Source organism: Muntiacus reevesi, chromosome 11 (genome assembly GCF_963930625.1).
Source record: "Muntiacus reevesi chromosome 11, mMunRee1.1, whole genome shotgun sequence".
In the NCBI taxonomy this organism is placed as follows: domain Eukaryota; kingdom Metazoa; phylum Chordata; class Mammalia; order Artiodactyla; family Cervidae; genus Muntiacus; species Muntiacus reevesi.
In genome coordinates this window covers 53,415,375-53,433,136 of record NC_089259.1, presented here as the reverse complement: position 1 = coordinate 53,433,136, position 17,762 = coordinate 53,415,375, and positions in this window count along the sequence as shown.

Genomic DNA, 17,762 nt, shown 5'->3' with positions numbered 1-17,762 from the left:
AAAGCAAAAATAATTAGGTAAATAATAAAGATCTGTAGATATCAAAATAATTTATTTAAATGTAACATATTCCTAATAGTGTAATATAAATATACACTAAGATACTTATTTCAAACATAACACGCACATGCCTGCACATGCGCAAGTTACAGGAATATAAAAAATATATAAAATTTTCAGCAAGTTTTCTGTAAGTGATAATATCTATGTTAATTTTTGTTCACTTTTAATTGATAGTCTATATTCCTGTGTTTTACTCCAATATGTAAGTAAAAATAGAAATGGTAAAGAGTCCACCTGCAATGCAGGAGACCTATTTTTGCCTGGACCTCCCGCATTGGCAGGTGGATCATTCTTTGCCGTCTGAATCACCAGGGAAGCCCACTGTATTTACGTGCACTTACTGAGTACTTGTTTATGAGTTTAAGACTCATCTGCCTATCACTATGTGAGTCTGAACTGTATCTCTTCAGAGAATTATTTAAAGAAAAGATCAAATAACACATTTTCTACAATGCAAAGCCTTCTTTGAGTTCCTGTGTCCTTTTCTGTATTGCTATTGAATGTTTTCATTTATTCCTAGTTATCAGACTAAGAAAAAGGGGCTTTTTCATCAAATAAATAAAAGTCTATGCTATGAAAAGTAATAAAATTTGGTTTATTGACTCTTTAGAGCAAATTCAATGTCCTTTTTAGATTAGAGTAAATATTGTGTCAAACTTTACCCATATCACAAGATTGTGAGGCAAAGTCTATATAGAAATATATACCTTGCCTGATAATGTTTATCAAACTACAAATAAAAGTAAAAACTCATACTTTATTTTTTTAAAACCAGTATATTAAGGGAGTGAGACTATACCCTTCTCAAATAGTTAGACCCTGGAGTAAGGAATGAATAGTTGCAGAGTGATAGAAATGAGTTATTAGCTACCACTTCTAGATAAACCTCTGAAAGATACTTGTAGTATTGTCTTTCTTTTAAAGATAGCTACATTATGATATTAGCTCATTTATGATAAAGAATAGTGTAATTTTATAAATTTTATCATAGATTTAACTATAGTTTCAAATAAAAATATATTTACTAATTAGAAATATAGGTGACTCAGTGGTAAAGAATTTGCCGGCCAGTTCAGGAGACACAGGTTTGATTCCAAGTTGGGAAGATCCCCTGAAGGAGGAAATGGCAACCCACTCTAGTTTCTTGCCTGAAATGCCATGGATGAAGAGCCTGGCAGGCTGTAGTCCACAAAGTCACAAAAGAGTTGGATATGACTTAGTGGCTGAGCATGCATGCGTGAGCTCAAAGGCTGAATATATTTCACTGACCTCTCCAACATGGTCTCTAAAATAGTATAGAACATCCAGGAAAATACCCTATAAGGTTAAAATGTACTACTTTAGAAATATTTGTGAATGACTGGGATAGTTCAAAAGCTTATATATATTTGTTAGAGAATCCAAAGATGTGGGTTATGATACAGGAGGGATAAAGAAGTTTTATCTGACTTTTTAATGTTCAATACCTTATGCTCACTGGGAGGTACTTTGTTATACATTAGAGTTTTTAAAAACTGTACCTATGTGCTATCAGTTCTCATTCATTATATTTGTATTTGTTGTACAAAAGCAAATAGGGATTTCAAATTATTTTTGTCTAAAAACATCTATGGTGTACCAGTTAGTTACATCCCAATAGTAGTGAAGGAGCTTAGAATTTTCATATAAATAGACACAGCTGGAATGATGTATTCACAAGACATTAATACCTTATAATGTAAACTAATGATTCTTGTTCAGTGAGTATCTCTCATGAGTCTCTTATATTATTAATCCATGATGAGTTATGAAGTTGTAAATTCCTAAATTTTGACATAATTCAGAATCCTAAATCTGTGTCCAGGTTCAGGGACTGTGTGCCATGCTGGTATAAGAAGCTTATTTGCTGGGTGTGTCTTAAATTTTTATCATCCTTACATCTTTGATCTCCAGAGATATTGGCCAAGTTTTATCTAAGATGATATCATAGTAAATAACTGCCCACTGGTGAATCCTCTAGGGAAGAGATTAATAATTCCACAGCTCACATTGTACCTTTTATGTAGTTATGTTAATGTATGGATGTTGCTTGATTATTTTAATGTCTGTTTTGCCCCACTAAACTATCAGATTTTAAAGGCTTAGCTTTATATCTAATCTTTGTTGTACTGGCTTATAAAAATGGTTGGCAGATTATTCTTCTTCTGAATGAGGATATGTACTGAATACGTACTAATTGAATAATATAACCAGCTTGGAAGAAGCCCCTCTGTTGAAAATTAAATTCAAACTCTATTTACTCCTCATACTATCTAAACATATGCATTTACTGACAATTTCCATAAAGATAATATTATTTCTTATGGTAATATATGTCTAAAGCAAGATAAGGTATAGTAAAACTAATAAAGGTTGCCTTTTCTCTTCCTATTTGAGAAACTTAATTCTTTAAATTTTTCAATCAGTCAGACAATATATCTCGTAAGATCCTCTCTCTATATATATTTTATTAGCTAAAAGCTCCAGTATGTGACTTTCAGCTTTTTCTTTTTGTTATAAATTGTAAGCTGACCTGAAAAAATATTGCCCTGTCTTTAGGCTAAATCTCATTTTCCCTTTCATAGGAATTTAAGCTAGGAATAATGACATTAATAAAACAATTTTAAAAGTATAATTTTCAGTAGTGAATAAAGTCTACAACTACCCTAATAAGGTTTTAATTATATCAAATGGAAAAATTACAAAATTTTTGGTGTTGCAAAATTGTGAAATTTTGCAAATACATTATTCATAGAAATAAAATTTTCCATGAATAGGGTTGTCAGTGATTAGTATGTTAATGCATTGAAAATACATTTAAAATTAATGCTAATATCTAATGAAAATTCAAGAATTAAATTGTAACTTTTTTTATTTCAAATTTTATTACAAAACCATGCAGGATATCAGTTATATGTAATACATAGTATACGTAAAATTGAGAATAAATAGATAATTTAATGATTAGAAAACAAATACACACTTATGAGAGTTCTAACTGAGTACATGCAAAGGTAGTATATTTGTATACAGCAGTAATAAATTAACTAGAAATTATGATTATCAAGATATTTATGTAATAAAGATGAAAACATAGACTATAATTCATCCTTTACCCCTCAGTAAGATATGGATTGTAGGTCTTCATAGAACAGTTCAACTTCAGCTTCTTCAGCATTACTGATTGGAGCATAGGCTTGGATTACTGTGATATTGAATGGTTTGCCTTGGAAATGAACAGAGATCATTCTGTCATTTTTGAGATTGCATCCACGTACTGCATTTTGGACTCGTTTGTTAACCATGATGGCTACTCTTCTTCTTAGGGATTCCTGCCCACAGTAGTAGATATAATAGTCATCTGAGTTAAATTCACCCATTCCAGTCAGTTTTAGTTTGCTGATTCATAGAATGTCGACACTCACTCTTGCTATCTCCTGTTTGACACTTCCAGTTTGCCTTGATTCATGGGTCTAACACTCCAGGTTCCTGGACAATATTGCTCTTTACAGCATTGGACCTTGCTTCTATCACCAGTCACATTGACAACTGGGTATTGTTTTTTCTTTGGTTCCATCCCTTCATTCTTTCTGGAAGTATTTCTCCACTGATCTCCAGTAGCATATTGGGCACCTATCAACCTGAGGAGTTCCTCTCTCAGTATCCTATCATTTTGCCTTTTCCTACTGTTCATGGGGTTCTCAAGGCAAGAATACTGAAGTGGTTTGCCATTCCTTTCTCCATTGGACTACATTCTGCCAGACCTCTCCACCATGACCCACTGTCTAGGGTGGCCCCACATGGCATGGCTTAGTTTCATTGAGTTAGGAAAGGCTGTGGTCTGTGTGATCAAATTGGCTAGTTTTCTGTGATTATGGTTTCAGTGTGTCTGCCTTCTGATGCCCTCTCGCAACACCTACTGTCTTACTTGGGTTTCTCTTACCTTGGACGTGGGGTTTCTCCTCATGGCCTCCCTTCCTGACCTTGAACATGGAGTAGCTCCCCTCGGCCCTCCTACTCCCGCGCGTCTGAAACTCCAATACTTTGGCCTCCTGATGCAAAGAGTCGACTCATTGGAAAAGACCTTGATGCTGGGAGGAATTGGGGGTAGGAGGAGAAGGGGACAACAGAGGATGAGATGACTGAATGGCATCACCGACTCACTGGACATGAGTTTGCATAAACTCCGGGAGTTGGTGATGGACAGGGAGGCCTGGTGGGCTGTGATTCATGGGGTTGCAAAGAGTCGGACATGACTGAGCGACTGGAACTGAACTGAACTGAAGATATGGATTTATTGTGCTGACTTTGGAATTTATATTACTTAGAATATGTCACTTCTATACTGTTCCAAAGGCAATGATGCTTATCTATTAATTATTTTCTTTACTATTTTCTTACCTAATTCAATTTGATTTTTAAATGTTAAAAGATATCCTGTAAGAACAGTAAAGTGTAAAAAGTTATGCCTTTTGTATTTATTTAGTCAATTATTTAGTCATTAAGCCTGTAACACATACCAGTTGCAAGACTAAATAAGATAATGAAGTTACCTTTTTTGTTTATGTAAAATGGAAGAAAAAAGGAAACATTTACTTTCATTGGAATCTCTAGTCTTTATCAGAATATTTTCTGTAAATACAAAATTGGATACAGATAGACAATGGAATGAGTACAGTTCTATGACAATTTCATTAATGTGATGCAGGGAAATATCACATTTTCACTGGTTAAATGCTTGGATGTAAGCGAGAGCTAAAAGGTATACATTTTTTTTCAGTTATTTTGGATGAGAAATTATATATATTGCATTATAAAATCAGGCACATCATAGTTTTCTTTTTAATTTATATGGGGCTTCCTAGGTAGCTCAGTGGTAAAGAATTTTCCCACAATGTGGAAGACCCAGATCAGTTCCTGGGACAGGAAGAACCCCTGGAAAAGGGAATGGCAACCCACTCCAGTATTCTTGCCTGAAGAATCCCATGAATAGAAGAGTCTGGCAAGTTACAGTCCATGGGGTTGCAAAGAGTTGGACATGATTAAGTGCACACACACACAATAGATAAATAAGAATTGATAATAGGACTAATTAAAATATAATTAAGACTTATAGTGAAGGAAAAACACAATTATTAGAAGAGTACTATGTAGATTCAGTGGAGAGAAATATAAAGTACTTTTAAGTAATTTAAATGCCCTCAAGAAGACAATAAACTTTGAAGTTAAGGAATGACAAATGAATTAAGTTCTTTAAAAAGGACAAAATTATGAGATATGAGTATGATTCTGCACAAGTGACTATATATGTCACTTAGAAATATTTTTCCATCTGTTCATTCATTTACCAAATATTTGTTGCAAGGTAAAATGGATCTGAACTAGTGATATGTGCGGGGCTTCCCTGATGGCTCAGACAGTAAGGAACCTGCAGTGTGGGAGACCTGGGAATGGAAACCACTCCAGTATTCTTGCCTGGAGAATTACATGGACGGAGGAGCTCAGTGTGTAAGACTGCAAATAAGTCAGACACAACTGAGCAACTAACACACACACACACACACACACAGTGACATATGTTGGTGGCATGATAAGGAAAAAAGCAAACATGGTTTCTAACTTCATATCAGTATATTCTGGTGAAGAAATTAAGTAATAACAAACAAAAATGTAAGGATCAGAGATTTTATATGGGTTAGAAAGAAAATAAAACATTGACATTATGATAGAAAATGAGGTAGATGTTGGGAGGTAACAAGTAATTCAGTTTGTTAGGGAGGCCCTCTCTGAGGAGGAAGGATTTTAATTGAAATACACCTTAGGAAAAGATGCCAGTGAAATAAAATCAGAAGAAAAACAGTTTCATCAGAGGGACTTGAAGATTCATAACCTAGACTATTAAATGATTGGTGAATTGTGGGAGCAAGCTTTCTCATGGTTGGAATGGTAATTTGCCAATAAATGAGACTAGAATTATCCATGTGGCAATGAATTATGAGTTTGAGTTCACATTTAGTTTAATATGGATGCAAGAGTTACATACAGAAGTATTTATACATCTGTGCAGATCAACAAGTAACTTGATATATCTCTTTGCTATGTGAGCTGGGCAGTGTTAAACAAAACAATATCCCTTTAGCAATGAGCATGCCTATCATCTAGATCTTGATTTCTAATTACCTGATGAAAGCAACCAAGACTCTTTGAAAAGTAATTGATTTTGATATTGAAGCAAGAAATACCCAAGAGAGCCTGGAGCATCTAGTGATGTTAGAAATTATCCTTAAAAAAGAAAAAGAAAAAACCTATAATGATGCTGATATGTTAAAGGATGAGACTCAGAACCAATGAGTTCCCAAAACCAAAACCTGGAACAGTTTGAGCAGCATGATAAATTAGTATTGCTTTATAACTCAAAATGTAAAATAAATAGCTTGTGTGATTGCTGGTTATAAATGAATAAATATTAACTTGAAGAGAAAAAACTAAATAATTATTATGGGAAAATTCTAAGTTTGTGTAGATATTTCACCCTCAAGGATGGGGCTTTCTTCTAATGAGTACAACACATGTATGGGGGAAAAATAGAATACATGTACAGTGGAGAAAGCTGACAGGCACCACCTAAACCTGGTGATCAAGGTCAATATCACCAACTATAAAATCAAACTGACAGTATATATTCATGATATGATTGATGAAGATCACACTTTATATCTTTGTCCTGAAAAATCATAGAGACACTCTAAATGTGGGGGGTAAATGGACAAATTTCATTAGAAAGGCATTCTTCAGAATCCTTGACCTGTATACTCTCCAGAATTTTCATGGTTACTGAAAAACAAAAATTCTGAGAAATTGTCACAGCTAAAGGAAGCATAAAGAGACATGATGATCAAATTTAAAACAGTGTCCTGGAATAGAAGAAGACATTAAGCAGAACTGAATGATTTAATTTAATATTTGTTTCAGTTTCTAATAAATATTGGGTTTAATATTGATTCATTAATAGTAATAGATGGAGAAGGAAATGGCAGTCCACTCCAGTATTCTTGCCTGGAGAATCCCATGGACCGAGGAGCTTGGCAGGCTATAGTCCATGGGGTCACAAAGAGTCGGACACAACTGTGTAATTACTATTACACAATAGTAAAAGGGCTTCCCAGGTGGCACTAGTGGTAAAGAATCTGCCTGCCAATGCAGGAGATGCAATAGTTGTGGGTTCTATCCTTTAGACTGGCATTTAGGTTAGATTCCCTGGGGTAGGAAATGGCAACCAGCTCCAGTATTCTTGCCTTGAAAATTCCATAGACAGAAGAAACTGACAGGATACAGTCCATGGGGCTGCAAAGAGTCAGACACGACCGAGCGACTAGAGAGCTCCGTACTAATGTAAGGTATTATGTATAAGGGGAAACTAGGTGAGTGGTTATATGAAATCTCACTGTACAGTCTTCTAAATTACTCTGTAAATCGAAACCTTTTCTAAAATATAAAGACAAATTTACATGCTCTCCAGCATTCCTTCCATTCCCATTCTTCACTCTGCCAGGAATGAGGCTACAATGCCTGAAAGAGCAGTGGCTACATCACATAATGAACATAAGGTGACATGCTTGAAGACAAGATAATATGCTGAGCATGGCAATTTAGAATTAATAAAAAGAAAATATGTTTTAAACTACCATGGAATCACTGTATTTCTAGACTGCCACTGCAGACATTCTTTCTCATTGAATTCTTAGCTATATTAATAAAAAAGAATCTCGGGAAATGATTGCCTTGACTAAAAATTTCTGTTTTAATGAGGGGTGTATCTCAACATATATTGATTGGTATATATTTTATTCTGATTCATATATTTACATTACAAAATATGCCATAATGCTGATATTTTATAACATCACATTTTCACTAAAGCACTTTGATATAGATTATATTAATTAGTGTACCAACACACAGTTTGGCCAACAGATCATAGTGTTTGCAAAACGCACATTTTCATACTAATGACTTCAGTTATTAAAGCAGAGAATCATCAGCAAATAAACAAGATTGGTCATGTAACTACAGACTCAAATACCCTAATATGCAATTGAATTATGAAAACAAACAGGTGTACCAACAAGATAGGCAATCAAATTGACAAAGTGTGTCTCTGAATTAATGGAGTACATACCATTTGACAAATTTAAGTAAGTGCTGAAATGGTGAAACAAGTTTGTATGGATTATCACTTTTGTTCAGAGTAGACCCAAGTCAAATAAGATAATTGTGCATCTGCGTCAGGGAAATACATAGCTTTATAATAACAGCACATAAAAATTGATCTAGAAATGTATTAAAAGCAAAGTATATTGATATTTAAAGTAATGCAAGAGCTTCCCTGGTGTCTCAGATGGTAAAGAATCTGCCTACAATGCATGAGACCTGGGTTCAATCCCTGGGTTGGGAAGATCCCCTGGAGAAGGGAGTGACTACCTACTCCAGTATTCTTCCCTGGACAATTCCATGGACAGAGGAACCTGGCAGGCTACAGTCCATGGAGTAACAAAGAGATGGACACAACTGAGTGACTTTCACTTTCACTAGACAACAAGTTAGCTGATATTGACATTTCAGACTCAACTGTTAGAATGTATTAAAAATACGTAATTCTCAGTAAAGACATAGTCCTGTTCACTTCAACTTTATAATCAAGTCTAGGTGAAAGTCAATAAACTATAAGCAATTATCAATAAGTAAAAATAGTTAAGTATGTGACCTAATTTGATTGTTTTGCTTGATATGTTACAAAATGCACATGATAGGAGTTTTAACATAATGATCATGAAAGAAGCAGAGTAACTCCAAATAAAATATTTGATTTTTAATAGTCAATAAGTTTCATATAGATTAGGAAAAGCAACATAAATAAAGCTGTCTTTAACTTGGTATCTAGTACTGCTCAAATGGAGTATGTATGAGTGCATGTGTACTAGTTACATGTCAATTAAGGGCCCATAACTATTCAGTGTTAACAGAATAGTCACTTATATATGTTATGTTTCACTTCAGTTCAGTTAAGTCACTCAGTCGTGTTTGACTCTTTGCAAACCCTAGGACTGCAGCATGCCAGGCCTTCCTGTCCGTCATCAATTTCTGGAGCTTGCCCAAACTCATGTCCACCAAGTCAGTGATGCCATCCAACCATCTTTCACCTACTTAAAAAACTTGAAACAATTTTAAAATCACATAAATATACTGAGAATGAAACATAAAAATTACATTTACCCTGAGTAGTTCAAGAAGCACTGCCATCTCTTACCTGTTCTATGAACAGATTTCAAATCCATCTTTTGGTCTCCATGTTTTTCTTCTCACCTATAAATATTACCAAAATTGTTACCTAAAATATAACATATATTATTCTCTTGAAATACTTTGAATTGTTTCCCCACTGTGAAGTTACTCTTTTTCATCATTTTCATGGTATAATCTTTGAAAGAAAATCACAATGCACAGCTCAGGTAAGAGTGTGGAGTGAGTGAGGAAGGAGAAAGGGGCTATTGAATCACTTAAATTCTTCAGCACAGGAGATCTGCCATCCTCCCTGATTTATTTGTTTATTCAACCATTTATTTATACAAATATAGACTTACAGATATTGTCTTCATAGTAAGGGTTAAAATCCAATAGTATTTTGTTTATTTTGTTGCTTATAATTGTTTTCAGGTTTGGTCACTTGCCAGTATTTCTCTTTGCTCCTAACTCCCTTTGACATTCCCCATTTAGGAGATGGCTTTGTTTCTTTGCTTTCTTGTTTTTGAGTACTTTACTTTTTATCAATACAAAATGCTTCATGTTTGTCTTCTATAATTCTTCTAGTCTCAGATTAAGCCATTTTTCCAAGGAGCTCGATTCCTTTTTTACTTAATAATGGTATTAGAAACCAAGATCTGAGCTCTATGTGTGTCTTTGCTTCTAGGCACTCTCAGTTGACAGAGCAACACAATATATGGAGTATACAAATCTGTGCATATATACCTTTTTTATAAATATTTAAATATTCATCTATATGCATATTAAGGTAACATAAATCCATTCTTATAACCCCAACTCTAAAATACTACTGTTTGTAATTTTAGAAAGCAGTAATTACTGCCTCCTCCACTTGCTTATCTGTCTCATACTGAGTAAGAAATCTTATTCCAATCATGAGACATCATTTACTAATTTTTTTTAGTTACTGTACACATATATGTATATACAGTGAGTTCTGAATTTTTAACCTGTACATAAGAAAAGGAAAGTTCCAAGGAACAGCAAGGAGAGATAAGAAAGCCTTCCTCAGTGATCAGTGCAAAGAAATAGAGGAAAAGAATAGAATGGGAAAGACTAGAGATCTCTTCAAGAAAATTAGAGATACCAAGGGAACATTTCATGCAATGATGGGCTTGATAAAGGACAGAAGTGGTATGGACCTAACAGAAGCAGAAGATATTAAGAAGAGGTGGCAAGAATATACAGAAGAACTGTACAAAAAAGATCTTCATGACCCAGGTAATCACAATGGTGTGATCACTCACCTAAAGCCAGACATCCTGAAATGTGAAGTCCAGTGGGCCTTAGAAAGCATCACTATGAACAAAGCTAGTGGAGGTGATGGAATTCCAGTTGAGCTATTTCAAAACCTGAAAGATGATGCTGCGAGAGTGCTGCACTCAACATGCCAGCAAATTTGGAAAACTCAGCAGTGGCCACAGGACTGGAAAAGGTCCATTTTCATTCCAATCCCAAAGAAAGGCAATGCTAAAAAATGCTCAAACTACCACACAATTGCACTCATCTCATATGCTAGTGAGGTAATGCTCAGAATTCTCCAAGCCAGGTTTCAGCAATATGTGAACTGTGAACTTCCAGATGTTCAAGCTGGTTTTAGGAAAGTCAGAGGAACCAGAGATCAAATTGCCAACATCTGCTGGATCATTGAAAAAGAAGAGAGTTCCAGAAAAACATTGATTTCTGCTTTATTGACTATGCCAAATCCTTTGACTGTGTGGATTACAGTAAACTGTGGAACATTCTGAAAGAGATGGAAATACCAGACCACTTGACCTGCCTCTTGAGAAACCTATATGCAGGTCAGGAAGCAACAGTTAGAACTGGACATGGAACAACAGACTGGTTCCACATAGGAAAAGGAGTACGTCAAGGCTATATATTGTCAATCTGCTTATTTAACTTATATGCAGAATACAGCATGAGGAACGCTGGGCTGGAAGAATCACAAGCTGGAATCAAGATTGCAGGGAGTAATATCAATAACCTCAAATATGCAGATGACACCGCCCTTATGGCAGAAAGTGAAGAGGAACTAAAAAACCTCTTGATGAAAGTGAAAGAGGAGAGTGAAAATGTTGGCTTAAAGCTTAACATTCAGAAAACTAAGATCATGTCATTTGGTCCTATCACTTCCTGGCAAATAGATGGGGAAACAGTGGAAACAGTGTCAGACTTTATTTTGGGGGGCTCCAAAATCACTGCAGATGGTGATTGCAGACATGAAATTAAAAGACGCCTACTCCTTAGAAGGAAAGTTATGACCAGCCTAGATAGCATATTAAAAAGCAGAGATATTACTTTGCCAACAAAGGTCCAGCTAGTCAAGGCTATGGTTTTTCCAGTGGTCATGAATGGATGTGAGAGTTGGACTATGAGGAAAACTGAGCACCAAAGAATTGATGCTTTTGAACTATAGTGTTGGAGAAGACTCTTGAGAGTCCCTTGGACTGCAAGGAGATCCAACCAGTCCATCGTAAATGAGATCAGTCCTGGGTGTTCATTGGAAGGACTGATGCTGAAGCTGAAGCTCCAATACTTTGGCACCTCATGTGAAGAGTTGACTCATTGGAGTCCTGATGCTGGGAGGGATTGGGGGCAGGAGGAGAAGGGGATGACAGAGGATGAGATGGCCAGATGGCATCACCAACTCAATGGATATGAATTTGAGTAAACTCTGGGAGGTGGTGATGGACAGGGAAGCCTGGCGTGCTGTGATTCATGGGGTCTCAAGGAGTCGGACACAACTGAGCAACTGAACTGAACTGAACTGTATCTTTATTTTCAAAGTCCCTTTCTTGAAGTCATTATATACTTGAGTCTTTTTTAAAAATTCATTTTAAAAACTTCAGCTTTCTATTCAGATGTTTTTATTATTTTTATATGATTGATGTAGTTATGTTTGCTTCTGTCATGGTCTTATTCATTTTCTATTTTTCTATCATTTTCTGCTTATCATTTTTCTTTTGCTGACTTCTTTTATTTACTAAGTATGTATTTATTATTTCATTTGCTGGTATTTTTATTCCTACAACTATTTGCTATGTGAACTCAGGTGTAAATAATACATTTTTGACTTAAAATATAGTGTGACATTATACAATGCTACATAAAGTATAAAAGCTATGATAGCGTACTTTCCTTTTTCCCCCTTCTGGGCCTTTATCTTACAGTTACCTTTACATATTTTAATTGACAAAAGTATATTTTTTGTTTAAAGTTTAATATCTTACAATGAGATTTAATAAAGAGAAAACATTATTATATGAGCATCTGTATAGCTGACAGTTTCAGTGTTTTTTGTTTATTCATATAGATCCATAATTTCTTCTGCATGAAGGACTGTCACAATAATTATATCTTAAATCTGCTAGAGATAAATTCTTTCAGTTTTGTATAACTCAATAATCTTATTTTTTAATTTTTAAAGTTATATTCTGCACATATAGAATTCTGGGTTGGCAGATTTTTTATACTGTATAAAGCAGTTCCACTGTCTTTTCACATAAATTATTACTAACAATAAATCTATAAACTGTATCTTTGTCCCACCATATGTAACATGTCATTGTCCATGAATTCTATTTTCTCTGTATCACTGGTTTTGGATAATTTGATTAGAATGTGCCTTTTTTTAGTTTTCTTTTTGTGTCTTATGCTTAGAGTTGTTACACACTTGGACCTGTGTATTTATGTGCTCTGCTAAGTCGCTTCAGCCATGTCCAACTCTGCGAACCTATGGACTGAAGCCTGCCAGTCTCCTCTGTCCATGGGATTTTCCAGGCAAGAGCACCAGAGTGGGTTGCTGTGCCCTCCTCGAGGAGATCTTCTCGACCCATGGATTGAACCCTTGTCTCCTGTGTCTCCTGCATTGACAGATGGTTCTTTGTCACTACCACTACCTAGGAAGCCCCTGTGTACTTAAACCTATCTAAAATAAGTTTTCAGGCTCAATTTTTTCATTGTATTTCTGCTTTACTCTCTTCTTTAGAAACTATACATGCTTTGTTTTTCTTAAATTTGGCCCACATTTCAATATATCCTTTTAAGTTTTCTATTTTCTTGCATTGAAAAAGATAATAATGTTACACTGTTTTTCAAGTTCACTAACCTTTTCTTCCAAAATATCTCTTCTTGATCCTATATGGTGTGCTTTCATCTCATTTAATTTGGTTCTCATCTTTACTGAAATAAATTTCTAGGCCCAAGATGGAGCCACTTCTGCCTAGGGTACCATTTCAGCAAAACAAAACTTAGATAACATTTATGTCCCTCTAAAGGTTCTACTTCACCAGAAATACATTATATGCAATCAACACAATCCCAAACACCAAGACTACTATGGACCTTCTCACCCCAAACAAGGTGGCTATGTGGCCCCAGCCAGGTATTTTCTTTGTTTCTCCTTTGTTCTTTACCCTTTACTGTAAAAGCTTCTTGCCTCCTGCCTAATTTTTCAGTTATCTGAATGAAGACTATCCATTTAATGACTGTTAAATAAAGTTTGTTTGTATCACCAAAATTATCTTCTCTATTTTTTATCATTTTTCATAATTTGGGTCCTCCTTTTATGACATGCATTTATTTACTAACAAACAAATAGCATATACTTGTAAAAATTGTTTTCATATCCTTGGCTGCTCATTCTAACACCTCTGTTACCAGTAGATCAATTTTGATTGATTGATGTCTCTCATCCTTGTGTTGTAAAATTATATTTCTGCATTTCTGGTACTTTTTAATCAGATGCAAGATATTGTGAATTTTACATCTTTGGGAACTGCCTATTTTTATTTACATAAACATTTCTGAACTTTGTTCTGGTTTTAGGCTAGTTACTTGTAGACAGTAACATCACTTTGGAGTCTTGATATTAGTATTTGTTGAGGGATAACCAAAGCTGTGTTTAGTATAGTGTTGATTATTCTCCTTCGAAGATTCTTCTGAGGACTCTACTCAATTACTTATAAAATTTTTTCAGTTTGGCTGATTAAAACATGAATTATTTCCCATACTATGTATGGGGAAACAGTGGAAACAGTGAGAGACCTTATTTTGGGGGCTCCAAAATCACTGCAGATGGTGACTGCAGCCATGAAATTAAAAGACACTTGCTCCTTGGTAGAAAAGTTATGACCAACCTAGGCAGCATATTAAAAAGCAGAGACATTACTTTGTTGATAAAGGTCTGTCTAGTCAAGGCTATGGGGTCAAGGTATGATGTGTCATACCACTCTGCCTAAAATTCACTGGACTAGGAAAAAGGATATAATAATTATATGGCAGCCATGAGTAAAACGTAGAACAGCAGTTCATGAAGATATAAGAGTATACAGGAGCTGGATGAATGAATGTTAAAGCAGCCTATAAGGATGGAGGGGCATTAAGCTTAGCTTAGCAAACAAGTCAATTTCACTCTAAAACTCACTTTGGGTGTTTCAATTCTGAACAAGTTGTTTAACCTATGTAAGTGTTAGTTTCCTCAAGTGTAAAATTGGGATAAAATAATGTTCAACTCATAGAGTTGTTCAGAAGAATTATGTAAGTTAACATGCAATATGCTTGGAATATTGCATTTGCTCAGACATTGAAGTTCCCATTTATCTGCCATAAAGATTATTGCAGCATGTGGGAAGAAATATCATTTAAGCCATTTTTGCCGAAGGAAGAGCTTAAACTGAACATACTTTCACCCTTGAGTGTAAATTCTCAACAGAAAATTGCAAAAATATATTTAGGGAGTGGATAAAAATAAGGAAAAGAAAACTACATTTCAAGTTTTATCTTGTAGAAACAAGGGAACCCTGACTCTCAACATGTAAACTTTTTATGAATGCTTAAGGGATTTGGAACTCCATAGTGGCAGCTCAACAATTTATTTTGCTGCCAATTTCAGTTGAATAATTTCAAAGTAGTGCTGACGTTTTCTCCCTTAAAGTGTTCCAGTATAATCAGCTAGTTACCTTCACTTTCCTTACATTTCTCATTTCTATTGTGTCACTTAGTTGGCTAACTTTTCCCCTTGAATAGACTACCATTCTACCAATTAGGATAGATAATCAATTACAGAATCTTATCTTTGACATTTTCTCCACAGTCAGCCCATATAAAAAGTATTATGTTCTTTAAGTTTTAGTGCATATTTTGCAAGGGGTACAGTCATCCACACTGTAAATAAAACACAATGGTGATCATTAGACTGGGAATGTCTAAGTGAAGTAACACCAGAGGACATAGAATTCTTTTAGATCCCATAATCATTCAATAGAGTAGTTTGCTGTGGAAGTTGAGATAGTTGTACTATGAAGAGATTCCTACAGGAAAAAACAAAAAAACAAGAGACCACTAATCCCAGGGAATGACCTTGAGGAGACATTGCAATTTAGGGAAAGTATATTTTGATGTTATTGATATCAGCTGGAAGATTTGAAATTCTTAAGTAAGGTGGTGTGGTGGGTAGCGAAACCTCATGGCCATGACTCTATATGAGATCTTTAGCAATTGTTCATAGTCTTAGAAGCCCAATTACCCTGGGAGATAAGAGGAGAAAATGAGTCTTACTCTGCCAGAGAAGACAAGAGTTTGATATAGTTTATATGACTGTCAGGAAGAGCACCAAGAAAGGTAACAGGGTCTTCTTTTAATTTCAGAAAGAGAGGATTCTTAAAGCCTTATCTGAAAGGTTTATCTTCTCAAAGAAGATATCTTTTTGAGTCATATTATGCTAATAATATTTCAAGAAAATCATGTTGCAATTTGACTGCAGTGACTTGTAAATAATAACATTTCAAGAAAATTGTGTTGCAATTTGACTGCAGAGGCTGTTCAAGAATGTCTGCCTATTCATGTAATATGACATAAGAAAAATAGAATTATTCAATTATTCAATGGCACATGAATTCCACTGAAAAGGAATAAGAAATAGGGCAATAATTTCTTCTTTCAGAGTAGAAATTCAACAAAATGTAGAAATACTTCAGTTATAACTAATGTTCAACTTATACCTATAGTAGGAGAGTCTTGAAGGTACCATTCTGAAAAATGAAAAAGGTTAATTAAAGTTTGCACTCATCAAGCCATCTATATTGTAAACAATGTGAACCTCCTGAGCCATTTCTACTCATTTGGGAGTAGAAAGTAGAGATGAGTACCCAGAGATAAGATATGGAAATTTTAGGTCTATGGGGTTGTATCTATGGAAATACATCAGCTAGAATTATTCCCATTGGTTCTCCCAACTACACTAGAAAAAAAAGTGACCAGCTCATAGGGACCTTTGCAGATTATATTAATGTTCAGAGTGTAAACATCAGAAGTGGAGTGGATCAACTAGTCTGTAAAGATTATTGGTAGGAAGCTGTTAGTTCCATGTTGCCATTGGGTAATGGGAGACATGAAATAACTGATTAATTCTATGCCATGGAGTCCATTCTTCACTAGCTACAGCTGCAAAAAGAATGTGATCGTCTAATTATAATATGCACTCATCTCACATTCTGGCAAAGTAATGCTCAAAATTCTCCAAGCAAGGCTTCAAAGTTACGTGAATTGTGAACTCCCAGATGTTCAAGATGGGTTTAGAAAAGGCAGATGAACAAGTGATTGAATTGCCAACATCTGTTGGATCATCTAAAAAGCAAGAGAATAACAGAAAAACATCTACTGCTTTATTGATTACACCAGAGCCTTTAACTGCATAGATCACAACAAACTGGAAAATTCTTCAAGACATGGGAATACCAGACCACCTTACCTGCCTCCTGAGAAATATGTATGCAGGTCAAGAAGCAACAGTTGGAACTGGACATGGAACAACAGATTGGTACCAAAATGGGAAAGGAATACATCAAAGCTATATATTGTCACACTGCTTATTTAAATTATATGCAGAGTACACCATGCAAAATGCTGGGCTGAATGAAGCACAAACTGGAATCAAGATTGCCAGGAGAAATATCAATAATCTCATATGCAGATGACACCACCCTTATGGCAGAAAGTGAAGAGGAACTGAAAAGTCTCTGGATGAAAGTGAAAGAGGAAAGTGAAAAAGTTGGCGTAAAGCTCAACATTCAGAAAACTAAGATCATGGCATCTGGTCCCATCACTTCATGGCAGATAAATGGGGAAACAATAGAAAACAGTGGCTGACTTTATTTTTCTGGGCTCCAACATCACTGCAGATGGTGACTGCTGCCATGAAATGAAAAGATGCTTGCTCCTTGGAAGAAAAGTTGTGACCAACCTAGATAACATATCAAAAAGCAGAGACGTTGCTTTGCCGGCAAAGGTCCATCTAGTCAAAGCTATGGTTTTTCCAGTAGTCATGTGTGGATGTGAATGTTGGACTATAAAGCAAG